Genomic DNA, 12,671 nt, shown 5'->3' with positions numbered 1-12,671 from the left:
ATAGATTGTCGTCTGCGTATTTCTCGTGATTTTAATTGTATGGAAATGATAGGAAATATTATCTCAATGATTTAAAATTTTTAACTGTTGCCATCTTATGTTTGTTAATAAATAAAATATTTGTAATTAATTCAAGTTAAGCTTTTAAAGTAACTTTCAATTTTCGCTCTTTGTTTTGTTTTGACAATAATTCAGACATTGGGATGGTCGTCAAGTTTTTGCATGTGTAATTTTGTTTTTGTTAGGAATATTGCTTCCTCGTCAAGCATGGGGAGGGATCAGAAAAAGGAAAAATATAGAAGAAAGTTTCGTGATGGCCACAACATACTAGTTTAGAAAGTTATTGAAAAAGGCTACAATAAAATTATATAACATTCTTTTTTTAGATTTTTAAGAGACATATTTAAGAATTACAGAAAATCAGAAAATATATCTCTGTACATGTGTTTAAATCTACCTATGTCTGAATATATCTCTATATTTTTCTAATTTCTTTAAGAAAAGGTAAACATTGCCAACGTCGTAGCTCAACTTATTACAACCGCACCATACATAGCACGTAGCACGACACACAACTCTTTTTTTTTATAGTTAAACCTCATCGTTAACTGAACTCTTCCCGAAATTTTCATTGTTAGAGATTTGTAACAATTGTCGCGAGACAGACAAACACAGAACTTCTTATTTCATTATTTTAATGTATATAAAGATAGATATGTATGCATAAAAATATTGCTTTGAGCGTGAGTGACCTGTTGTTCAGAAGAAAATTTTGTGCTTGCATTTTTAGAAGTGCAAATTTTTAATGTATAACTAGTAAGTATGACTTTAATCAGAATTTTGAGCTCAAAAGGAAAAGTAATCCTTCGCTAGATTAAATATTTTATAAGATGATAACACAATTCTTTTTTTCTCTCCCATTCTGGGAGAATAGTTGCAAGGCATTTTCTTTAGTCACCACAGCGACCTGAAATTTGGAGTTGGTCGGACCATGCTTAAATAATATACATATTATGTGTGCCTATATGTAGTTATTATCTCTTGATGTAATTATGACCTCTTATCTCATTTTTTGTTGCGCTATTGTTTGAGTAACAGTTGTGTGAGGGGAGTGGGGGAGGGAAGGCAGTTTATTTTCAAGGACCCATTCAAGCTCTTAACAGATCTGTTTAGACGCCTTTTTAGTTTGATTTGCTAAGCGTTGCTTTTGAGATTCTAAAACTGGAAAGAAATAAGATTTGAGGCTGAAAATAAAAATAATGAAAAAAAAGTTAACAGATGGCAAAATTTTGCAAATAGTAGTTGCATACACGTGTTTCGAAGTTCCTTGTAACCCCGACGCATGTATATGCAATTATTTGTAAATTGTGTGCTTTATCAACCTAGTTTTGTATTATTTTTACCAATAATAATAATTTGTACATAAATTTATAAAACCCAAAATACCATTTGTTTCTAAAAACTGGTATAAAATGGTGAGAATTAAAAGTAGAGGAAAATAAAATGCAATTGTACAGCGAATTCGTCTTTTCTCATTTTTTGAGGATACCATGTGACCACAAGTCATTAGCAGCTCTCCATTCATGCAATCGTCGCTGCCACTTGCTAAATGACTACCGGCAAGAAGAAAGGAACTTCCTTGGGGTGGTCTCCCAGTAGGTGTCCCTTTCTGCCCACTACCCTCCGTGTTCGTTTAAGTGGGCCGTATTCGGGCGGTCTCGGATCTAAGCTACAAAGCCGTTTTTGGGCGGACTCGGTCTTAAGGAGTTCAAGCAGGGTTTGTGTTTTTTTTTTTTTTTTTTTTTGAAATTTTTTTATTTAAATCATATTTTTTTAATTTATGTTCAAAAATTTGCAGATATTACTTACTTTACACCAATAAACATAGTATATTTTGTACAATAGATGAATCCACTCAGCTTACTTTTAAAATTAAGATAAGTTCAGTAAATTTTTAAGATTTATAAATGCTTGAATAAGATATGATTTTTTTTTATGCTTTGTTTAAAGATAAAGTTTCCATCATTGTGTAACCAAACCAAAAATTCAGTTTGTCTGCCAATATGCATTATACTGAATACCAACCAAATATTCTGTGCATCTCTGATAATAATAAAGAATCTATCATCAAAATTCAAAGAACTGGATCGATAGGATTTTAAGTTGTTTTTAATTTCATGCAATTTAACATTTGTTTGCGTGGAATTCCCTTTAAAAAAAATTCTATAGATAGTTATTTTTTTTAAATTCCTATTCTAGCAATTTTATCAAAATTAGTTTTTTCATTCATGTTAATTCCTTTAATTATCTGTTTTGAATTCCAGCTGCTATTTTTCAGTGTGGTGTATTCTAATTTTGTAATCTGGACATGGGCTTCAAAGTTTCATTTTTTTAAAGAGTTTTTGTTTTTTAAATCCTTATTCTGGCAATTTTATCAAAATTGGTTTTTTATTTATGTTTTTCCTTTATTTATCGTTGTTGAATTCCAGCTGCTATTTTTCATTGTGCTGCATTCTAATTTTATAATATGGACATGGCTGCAAAGTTTCAATAATTTTGTAATCTTATGTATGAGAAAATCATAGTTTTATTAATAAAATTATGTTAAAATCAGTTGATCATTTATTTGTCTCTCTTTATTTTAGTGAAGTTTTAAAACTTCAAAATGAAAACCTTAAAACGAAACCATATTATTACTTATAGCTGAAATTTGGAATTTTAGGTCAGGGTACTTTGTAATAAAAAAAACGTTATTCAAATATACATTGAAAATTTTCAAAAAATGTTTTTTTTTTTTCTTTCTGCAGATGAAGATACTATAATGTCAAAGTAGACTTGCATATGAAATCTTTAAAAAAAAATTTTTCTTAAACTTTCTTCTTGGTAACTTTTATGTTTCTAAAAAATTGACTTGTTTTAGGGCCTAGTTTCATAATTTCTTTTAAAATGTACCTTATATTCAATTTAATTCAGGAGGTTTAAAAAAGTTTTCTAGCAAGTTAGCTATTACCTTTGATTTTACATCTAACAAAATGTCTTTTAAAGACTTTCACTGGTAATTTTGTATTACACTAACAGAACTGTTAATGTGTTAGGATATACTCCTATACCTTTAAACAAAAGCCTTTCTGTTAATTCTTTGGAAATTAAAGCTTAAAATATAATTGTGTTGGGCATTATCTTTTAATTTCCTTGGCAGGCAATAAATACTTAATCAATTAAAGTGAGAAAAGTAAAACACGCGACATTTTCCGCCCGCATGATGACAGTTTTTCTCTCCTCTCTCACCAATCAATGTGGCCACCTCTGTCATACAGTTACTTCAAACGCGACAATGGGAGTAGATACGGTATGTTCCCTCCTGTATTCCTACTTCCATGGAGTGACACAGTATTTTCTTCTCTCCATCTAGTCCAAAGAGAACTATTGGTTTGGTTTATTGACAACATACATTTCAAGTTCGTGTACTCGGTCAGACGGGACCCGTTTATGATCTCACATCCAATATGACAAATAGCACAATACAGGGACATAGTGTAGGACAGAATTAACAGTACAGAAAAGGAAGTTACAACCAGGGCAATGGGCGGGAATCGAACCCACCACCTCGGGATTACAACAATGACGCGCCAACCAACTGCGCTACCGAGGCCCTCAAGAGAACTATTTCGAGACAATTATCAAGGAAGTTGTCAAACATCAATTGCTCAGTAGTTTGAAATTTTAAATTAACTTGTGTGTAATAAGTTGGGAGATGCTGAATGAAAATTGTACACTTTATAACTGGATATTTTTGCACAGTTGCTTATTAGGGGTTTGAGATCAAGTGCAGTTTTTTAAATAATTTTTTCACACCCCCATTTTATGAATAACCACGATTTAACGCATAAAAAATTTGGTCACAATGAATTCGTTAAATTGGAGTTCGATTGTAGTAAATGCATCTTCAAATCACTTTTTTTTTTCTTTTGTCATTTTACAAGGTTGAGTCAAAAGTTTTTTTTTTGTATTTTCACATACAAAAGAAATGTTAAAATTTATTGAGTACTTAATTCATACCAGACAAAGCATTTAAATAAAATCATTTCATGCAGTAAACTATACCACACACATCAAATTTTTTATAGGATTCATGGCTACCAACTACAATCTTAAAGCATTACCACATCAAGAATATAAAGATGCTTTTTTTTCCACTAATTTTCCCAAGTACAAACAAGCACCATTTGGTCGAAACTTAAATGCAATTGCAGCAGATTAAAACAATTTCCAACAAAAATCAAGTTTTTGAGCTTCACCAGTTGCACCTTTTCAGCACTACGCATCATAGAAATTCTAAAAAAGTTTTTTTTCAGCCACCCTAATGTATGTTCATAACATTTTTTCATTAAAAGATTTATGATTTTGAAAAAAATTGCAATTCAAGTAATAATGTGGCAAAATAAAAAGCGCTGCTTTTGCATTGATTTCATAAAAACCATGTTTGGTAACTCAATAGAAAAACAAAAATTTTAAACGAACAGCAACACAGAAATCAAATGTCTGCACAATAAATTTTAAAAAGTGCTTTTGCCAGCTAAACTACAATAGAGGACAAAATTGCCTAAAAATGGAAAATTTGGATATACTGCCTTTTTCCCTCCCACAGAACATTTTATGATTCTAAAGGCGAGAGCAGTGATTAGTAAAAGCTAATCCATAGAAATAAATCTAAACTTGCATACATTATCCACGTCGCTAATCTGCACATGACACTAACATTTCATGATTCTTAAGGCGAGAACGGTGATAAGTAAAAACTAATCCTCAGTAAAAAATATAAACTTGCATAAATTATTCACGTCACTAATCTGCATATGACACTTGCCCCATTCGATAGTCATTCTGTGTTGTGTAAAAAAAAAATAAAGTTTTCTGAACGTTCCGTTCATAGTCGCTGCGGAAAGTTGCTTAGGGAGAGCAAACCATCAGATGCGTCACGTGTCTGCGAAGACCAATCAGATGGCGCTACTTTCATGCAAGACTAAAATCAGCCTCCGATATAAAATTTCGCCGCCAGGTCTCCTGCACTGGACATTTTTGCGCGGGAAATGAAAGGCGGTCGGTGGTCCGTTGGCTTGGCGTTGAATACATGAAAAATTTTTCAGGTATGTTAACAAATTTCTTTTTGCATGTCGAGACTATAATAACTATTGATTTTGCTGTAAACAACAGGTTTGTAATTTAATGTTGTCTCATTTTTACCCTAGGCACATTTACGCTCGAAAGGTACGTTAACAATTATTTCACAGCGGTTCTTTCTCACACTGTGTACGATATAGGTTTTATGTTTCGCTACTAAAGTGGTAATAATTTCATAGTCAATTTTACTCAGGATCATTTTTCTTTCTTTTCAGATGGGGTTCTTTCCGTTTCCTGCTGGGAAAACCGTTAGATGCCATCGTGGATTGATGAATACCGTTGTACTTGAATAAACAGGTAAAAATTTCATTGTCAAATGTGCATTAATGTTTCCAAATCAGTTTTTTTTTTTTCGAGACCCCTTGAGTCGGTACCATCAATCATAATGTGCCATTTCCAGGTGTTTAACATTTTGTACAATACAAATTTAATTATTAGCCATGAAACAATCATTTTTAGCTTAATCTATAGTAGCGTTCCACTTTTTTTTTCAGAGAAATTCATTTTGCTTTGTGCTGGAACTGTTAATCATAGGAAGCAATATTCAAACTATTGGTCCAATTTGTAAGTTTAGTGCTAAAAATACAGTTAATGGAAAATGTATTAACACTTAAAGATAGAGGTGGACCAGAAACAAATTAATTGAACCTGCGCAAAGTATGGTGAGGAAGTACAGAGGTGTGAAATTATTAGACTCAAAGAGCGAAGAACCGGAAAATCGAAGATTCCAGTTTAAAAATGATTTCTAGATCCTTTCTAAAAGCCTAATTATGTTTTTCCGAATAGAAAGTACTATACATTATTTCCCTGCAAAATTTCAAGTTTTACTTGCTTTTCCCATCCCTGGAAACACTGATTCTTATCTGATAACACCCACCATTGTTTTCTTGTTGTTTCCAAAAGTGTTTTTGCAGATGTGAGTGGTGTGAAATTTTTTTTTTTTTTGCATGCTTTTGCACCAAAATAACAAGTTTTAAGCTGTCTGATCTTCCAACAGGGTTCCCACGGTCCTTAAAAGTCCTTAGAAACTCCTTAGTTTTGATTTTGAAAAATAAGGGCCCTTAAAAGTCCTTTTTTTTGGTTTAAGGTCCTTAGTTTCCACTACTGTTCGCAATTTAAAAATTTTTAATTGTCAGTGATGATAAAGTTCTTTTTTCCTTACACCACTTCCTTTCGCCTACATTGGGACCCTCTTCTTCGAGAGTTTCTGAGTGTAGACGAAGAACGTGTAGGGGGGTACAGTATCTTCATTTCCACTCTTGTTAGACTGGAAATTTGGTAGCAATCCAGTCAACACCGTGCTTTTGGATCGTAAAGGGGAAATACTAGGTTTGGATTTGGATTAGCAGTTGAGATGTGTTGACTATAATGGATGGCAATGGCTGTTTGGTAGTTCGCCACCTTATCTCTGTTTTCTCATTCTATACCCAGGAAGTATAACAGATTGTTTTGTCTCAAGTTCAATGAAACTATTATCGCGGATTATGCTGGGGATCCCTTTAGGGCCTTTGTACACTCGGAGTAAACACACGACGCGACCGATAAGCACCCACTTCATAAAACCTCATTAGACGCGGGGGGTACCCAAATCATCAGACAAGTTCCAGTGTGAACTGCTTTGGCAACTTAATAGGCAACATCAAATGGTGATCGAGCTCTCGCTCGCGCAACGGCTCATTTATATGCGTTATGAATTTTCTACTGTAAATTTTCGGTACTATTTTTAATGTTGCCTCATGTTTAAAGCATGTAATTATTTATTTTTTTCAGTAAAATGAAATATATATATTGGATGCCATACTATTCTAGTGTTCAATCGATTTAAGCAGTAATGATTAATTTTGTATATTTATATTTCAAAATATAAAACATATTTTAGAGCTTTAACTTGGTTTATTTTATCTTAACTGTTTGTCTTAAGAGAAAACAGAGAAGTAAAATAATAATTATAATTAAATGCTGTTATGACTTTTTTAAAGCTGATTTGGGGTCCTAATCTCATTCTGTAGGTTGAAAAAAACAAGTCTTTAACTAATGATACTATGCAATAAAAAAGACCATTGTGACGCAACTCTAACTGTGCATCACGCAATACTTCCAATATATACTGTCAGCCCCACTTAATCGGGTATCGGATGAACGGATATTCGCTTATTTGAATAAAATCTCCTGGAACCGAATATTTCCCCATAGACGCAATGTTAAAGATCTCCAATATGAATTTTTAAAAATAAGTACCGTAACATATTAAGTACCAAAAGGTAAGTAAATAAGAGTTAAAGAAAAGAAAAGTCAATAGCATAAAATAAATTATTTTGATTCAACACTTTTTTTTAAAAGTAGATATTAAAATGTTTATCATAAATGCAAAAGTTATTGAATGTTTTGTACATACTAAGAGCTAATTAATTGCTTTTTATTTAATCATTTTGGTACTCTTTGTCATTTAGTGAAATCCATGTAAGCATTTTTTTACGCAAGATTATGAATTGACCTGTTTTGTTCTTGCATATCATTAATGTATGGGCTGTATAATGTGCTTTTTTTCTGCAAGTTGTTGCCAAAAAAAATCTGCTGCATATTGTACTCTAATATAAAAACATTCAGTGTTCAACATAAAATTGCTGCCAGTTAGGAATTGACAAAGGAAAAAAAAGTTCAGATCACAAATTTTATTAGTTCTGAAAACCTTTTTGGTTTAGTTAAAAAGTAATAAATATTTTTGGGTCTGGTTCTGTAATCTAATGATGACTAGTTAAAGTGTTTTTTTTTTGGGGGGGGGGATATTTTCAAACTGAAGGGGGTTTATATATTCGTTATATGTATGTAATTAAAAAAAACATTTAACATAAAATTGAGGGGAAAGATATTTTTCCCTGTTAAAAGAATTTTGTGCTTTAAAATTGCTTTAAATTACAGTCTTACCATCCACACTGCTATAGCATTTTGCGTTGATTGATTTTAATTAGCATTGTTTAGGTCCTTAATTTTTTGAAAAAGTCCTTAGAAAGTGCTTAGAAAGTCCTTAGTTTTTATTTTGAAAAAGGAGTGGGAACCCTGTCCAACATATTAGAAAGCATGGGTTATGTATATGTTAAGACCAAAATACCTTTTCACAAAGAAATGCCAAAAAGACTTAATATTTCCCAAAAAACTGTCAGCAGAATCAATGTTTCTGTCAAAGAAAACATACCAGTTGTCCCAAAGAGGTTGGGAAAATGTGACAGAAAGCACTAAATGTCTCCAAGGACACATATTGTGGAGGTGGACCCATCATAGGTCCGACGACGACTCATCTCCAATGGGATGTTTGCTTGAAGGCCCCGCAGAGAAGCGAAAATTACCCCAGCCATGCCAAGGATAAGGATTCAGTGGTCTCTTGAACACTTTTGAGCCACTGAATCCTTTTCTTTGCCATAGCAGGGGTGATTCTCTCCTTCCAGTGTGGACTTTGAGCAGGTATCATATTAGCGATGAGTCGTTGCCAGACCAATGAGGGGTCTACCTAAAAACAATAATGCCTAAGACTATTAGAAATTTCTTTACTAGTTGCTTATCTATTGGCCTTGACCATACGAATAAGTTTTCTTTCCATCCTTGGAGAAACTTCGTTTTCTGTCACATTTTCCTACCCTTTTTGGGACGATTAGTATGTTTTCTTTGACCAAAATATTGATCCCGCTCACAGTTGTTTTGGGAAATATTCATTTTTTTCGACGTTTCTCGTTGTGAAAAAGTATTTTGGCCTAACATATTAACCAGTGTTTTCTTATGTTGTGAGAGTTCAGGCAGCTTACGTGCGAAGGGGAAAAACTACAACCGAACAATAAAACAGTTCCCTGAAACTGAACTGTGACACAAAATCATTTATAAACTTATTATTTTGGTGATCCTAGTGTAAAAACACATGCTGCAGAAAACAGCTTTGGAAACAACAGAACATAATTGCATGTGTTATGAGATAAGACTCAGTGTTGCCAGGCAGAGGAAACTCAAGTAAAATGATGAATTTGGCTTGGAAATAATTTAAAGTACTTTTACTATTCTGGTGAAACAGAATTAGGCTGTTAGAAAGAATATGAGGTTATATTTATAACGGAATCTTCGATTTTCCTGTTTTTTGCTCCTTGAGTCTAATAAGTTTCACACCTTTGTATAATATTTCAAAAGAACATTACTATTGTCAATATTGTTACTGTATGTCAATGTATAAAATTTAAACTGTGATGATTCAGAAATCAATATTGATTGTGGTATGGAAAGTAAATGAGCTTAATCTAAATTTTCTAAGCAACAGTTTAAACATTAAATACTATGTCAGATTATCCTGTTTTGTACTCACAACAGGATACCAAACAAAATTTTCCTTATGGCACCTAGAAGTTATTATTTTAAGATCTCATGTTTAATGTGCATAAGCAGGGGCCAATCCAGGATATTTTTCTCGCTACCTATTTTTGTGGAAGTATTGCATCATTCTATTTTTGTGAAAGTTTTTATTTTTATCAGCATTGTTTTTGTAAACTTTTAGAGGCGTCCTAATTTTTGTAAAAGAGAAGTAGAACAAGTGAAATTTTAGTTTGAAAAGTGTAACTGTCATCTAGTATTATTTTTAACAGGTTTTGTTTTTCGGGGAGAGGGGGGGGAGCTAAAAACCTAAGAAGTACCAAAAATAAAATCATAATTTCAGCTTAATGGGCTATGTACTGCGTACAATATTGGAAATTATGAGAAAAACGGTTCCCCAAAACATGTTAAAAGATTGCGATAATATTGCATAAATACACTTTGGCGAGAAACAGCTAAAAATTAGTTAAAATACCACAAAAAGGTTGCTATTTAAGCGATTGTTCATGTAAACCTGCTTAGAATTTTATGTTATAAGTGAATTTTGTTTTAAACAGAGAAACAAATTTTATATTTTAAAATGTGAATTTTTGTGAAATTTTTGTTCTTGTGAAGCTGCCTGATTTTATTACTTGATTTTTGTGACAGTACCTATTTCAAAACAAGATTTTTGTGAAGATACCGAAAGACAGTAGCAAAATCAGCCTATATTGGGCCCTGATAAGTATACTTTATTCATATGTAATTTCCAATTTATACTTAGAATGTTTACCAGTACATATTTCCCATGTGTTGCAAGTTGCAAAACTCTCAATGTTTTACTGATCAAAGTCTTCAGAAAATGTACGCTGCTTTGAATACAATATCTTTTCAAACATTGAATGCAGTAAAACCCTTTTGAGTGGCCACCCTTCTTATCAACCAATTTTTTTGCTACAGTTTTTTTTAGCTCATATGACATTATGTTGAAACGATTCCTTTCAAGCCCCCCCCCCCTCCCAAACCTTTTGAACGGCTGCTGAGTGGGTGCATCCATCCCATTTTTCAGAAAAATTTATTCATTTCCTGTTTCTAATCTACAGCCTAAACAAGTTACACCAAATATGACAAATCGACACATCGAAAAAACGCAAATGACCTACAATAGTTAAAGAAAAATAATGAATGTAGCTGAAAGTAAAAATTTTTTGAAATGATTATACTGCATCAAGAGAGAAAAATTTCAATTAATTGAGAGTTAAAAAATTGTAGATGGTTGTTAATAGTAATTTAAAATAAAAAAGATTTTATCACAAGTGCATCAATACAATTTTCAAAAAAATGGTCATTAATTTTTTAGGAGATCATTCTGACTTTCATTTTTAGGATTCGTTCTTTTCACGGTTTCCTATGCGGTCACATTTTTTGCACGAACGTACGTAACACATAAATGTGAAAACACTAACTCAATCGCGGAAATACAACTATGTATTTTCGCTCTTTTGCTGAACGAAAATATTAATTAATTTTTTTAAGAAAGAGAAAAAATGTATGACAGCTGCTGTACTTACTTCAAAGATGTCACAGGTAAAATATGTAATTTATTTTCAAAACTGTAGATGAAACACACTGAGGCATATGTAAATATATGAGAATGTAATATTTCAGCATTTTCACTCAGTTTTAGCTTTTATGCTAAAGTACCCAGCTTAAACCCCGGTTCTTTAAGACCTGTTCGTTCATAAACACATCCCTAATGTTTTAAAATAAAAATTAGTTAATTTAGAATATACTAAATTAGATTATAAGATTTCACAAGTTTTAAAATATAATTATTTTCTTCTTCCAGGAACTCTTAACAGAAGCTTCTTTGTCAGCAGCATCAGTTTGGGTGCCCGGTGAAGTAGCTTCAAAGATTGCCCGTTTTTTTAAAAGTTGGCTCTCTTTTGAAGTGCTTTTCCAGGTGAAGCCCAATTTTTAATATCGCCGTTTGCCTGTTGCAGACATACCAGCTCCCTAGCTTTTGATCTCTGCCCTTCTGCGATGAAAGAAATTTCTCCTGATTTTAATGGAATAAAAAAGTCTTGTTTGCTGTCACCTATAGGTAAGCATATAAATGTATAAAATGCTCCAGTTCACTATATTCTCAGGCATTTTTGCACTGGAATGATATGTTGAGAATGTATTTTTGTGCGGGAAAGGGTCATATGGTAAGGTACATATTTGTATATGATTTATTTTCCATATGTTAACCTTAAGATAAGCATTATAATGGTAACTTTGCATTAAGTGGTCCAACTATTCCTGGTGTGCTTGTATATAAACATTGATCGTGATCTCGTAAAAAGGTAGGCATTCAAGTTCACTAGGCACTTTTCGATGGTTGCCGCCAAGTGCCAAGCAAAGCTGGCCAGGTCTCCTCACTGGGAATTTTTACGCAGGAAAGTGAAAGGTGGTTGGTGGTCTGACAGCTTGGCGTTGAAAACACGAAATATTTTTCAGGTATGTTAACAAATTTTTTTTTTGCATGTTGAATCTTAATTCACTATTGAGATTGCTGTAAGCAACAGGTTTGCATTTTAATGCTGATTTGTGTAATATGATCTAATTCACTCACTTATGCACTAGGCATTTTTACGTTGGAAAGGTACATTAACAATTTCTCAGACTGTGTATGATATAGACTTTATGATTCTTTAAAAAAACAGGTAAAAATTTCATATTCAATTTTACTCAGGATCTTATTCTTTCTTTTCATGGATGGAAATGTGGAGCTATGGCCACGAGCGAAAACAGTATGGCGCCATCGTGGATTGATGAATACCAATATATACTTAATCATCAAGTAAGAATTTCAGTGTTAAATGTGCATTTCTTTTGAGATCAATTCACTTTGAGCTGGAACTGTAAATCATAATGTGCCATGGTCTGGTGTAGTCTAGCTTTTTGTACTATACAAATTTAATTATTAGCTATGAAACAATCATTTTTAGTTCAATCAATATAAGCATTGCGTTTTTTCATTTTTTTTCCATACAAATTCATTTTGCTTTGTCATACATAGCAAATAACAAAGCAGTATTCAACATTTTGCTGAATTTGTAATTTCAATGCTAGTAATTCTGTTAATGAAAAATGTATTAATACATAAAGATAGATGTGGC

At 32.5% G+C, this 12,671-nt stretch overlaps 1 long non-coding RNA gene across 1 annotated transcript; it reads left to right on the top strand.

Moving 5' to 3' along the window:
* Positions 1-5,085: 5,085 nt before the first annotated feature.
* LOC129231312 (uncharacterized) lies at positions 5,086-11,551 on the top strand. The gene is made up of 3 exons (XR_008581235.1): positions 5,086-5,147; positions 5,397-5,478; positions 11,357-11,551. It is a non-coding gene; the product is annotated as an uncharacterized LOC129231312 (long non-coding RNA).
* The last annotated feature ends 1,120 nt before the right edge of the window (positions 11,552-12,671 follow it).

This window comes from Uloborus diversus, chromosome 10 (genome assembly GCF_026930045.1).
Source record: "Uloborus diversus isolate 005 chromosome 10, Udiv.v.3.1, whole genome shotgun sequence".
In the NCBI taxonomy this organism is placed as follows: Eukaryota; Metazoa; Arthropoda; class Arachnida; order Araneae; family Uloboridae; genus Uloborus; species Uloborus diversus.
This window is presented reverse-complemented; position numbering and strand designations above follow the sequence as displayed.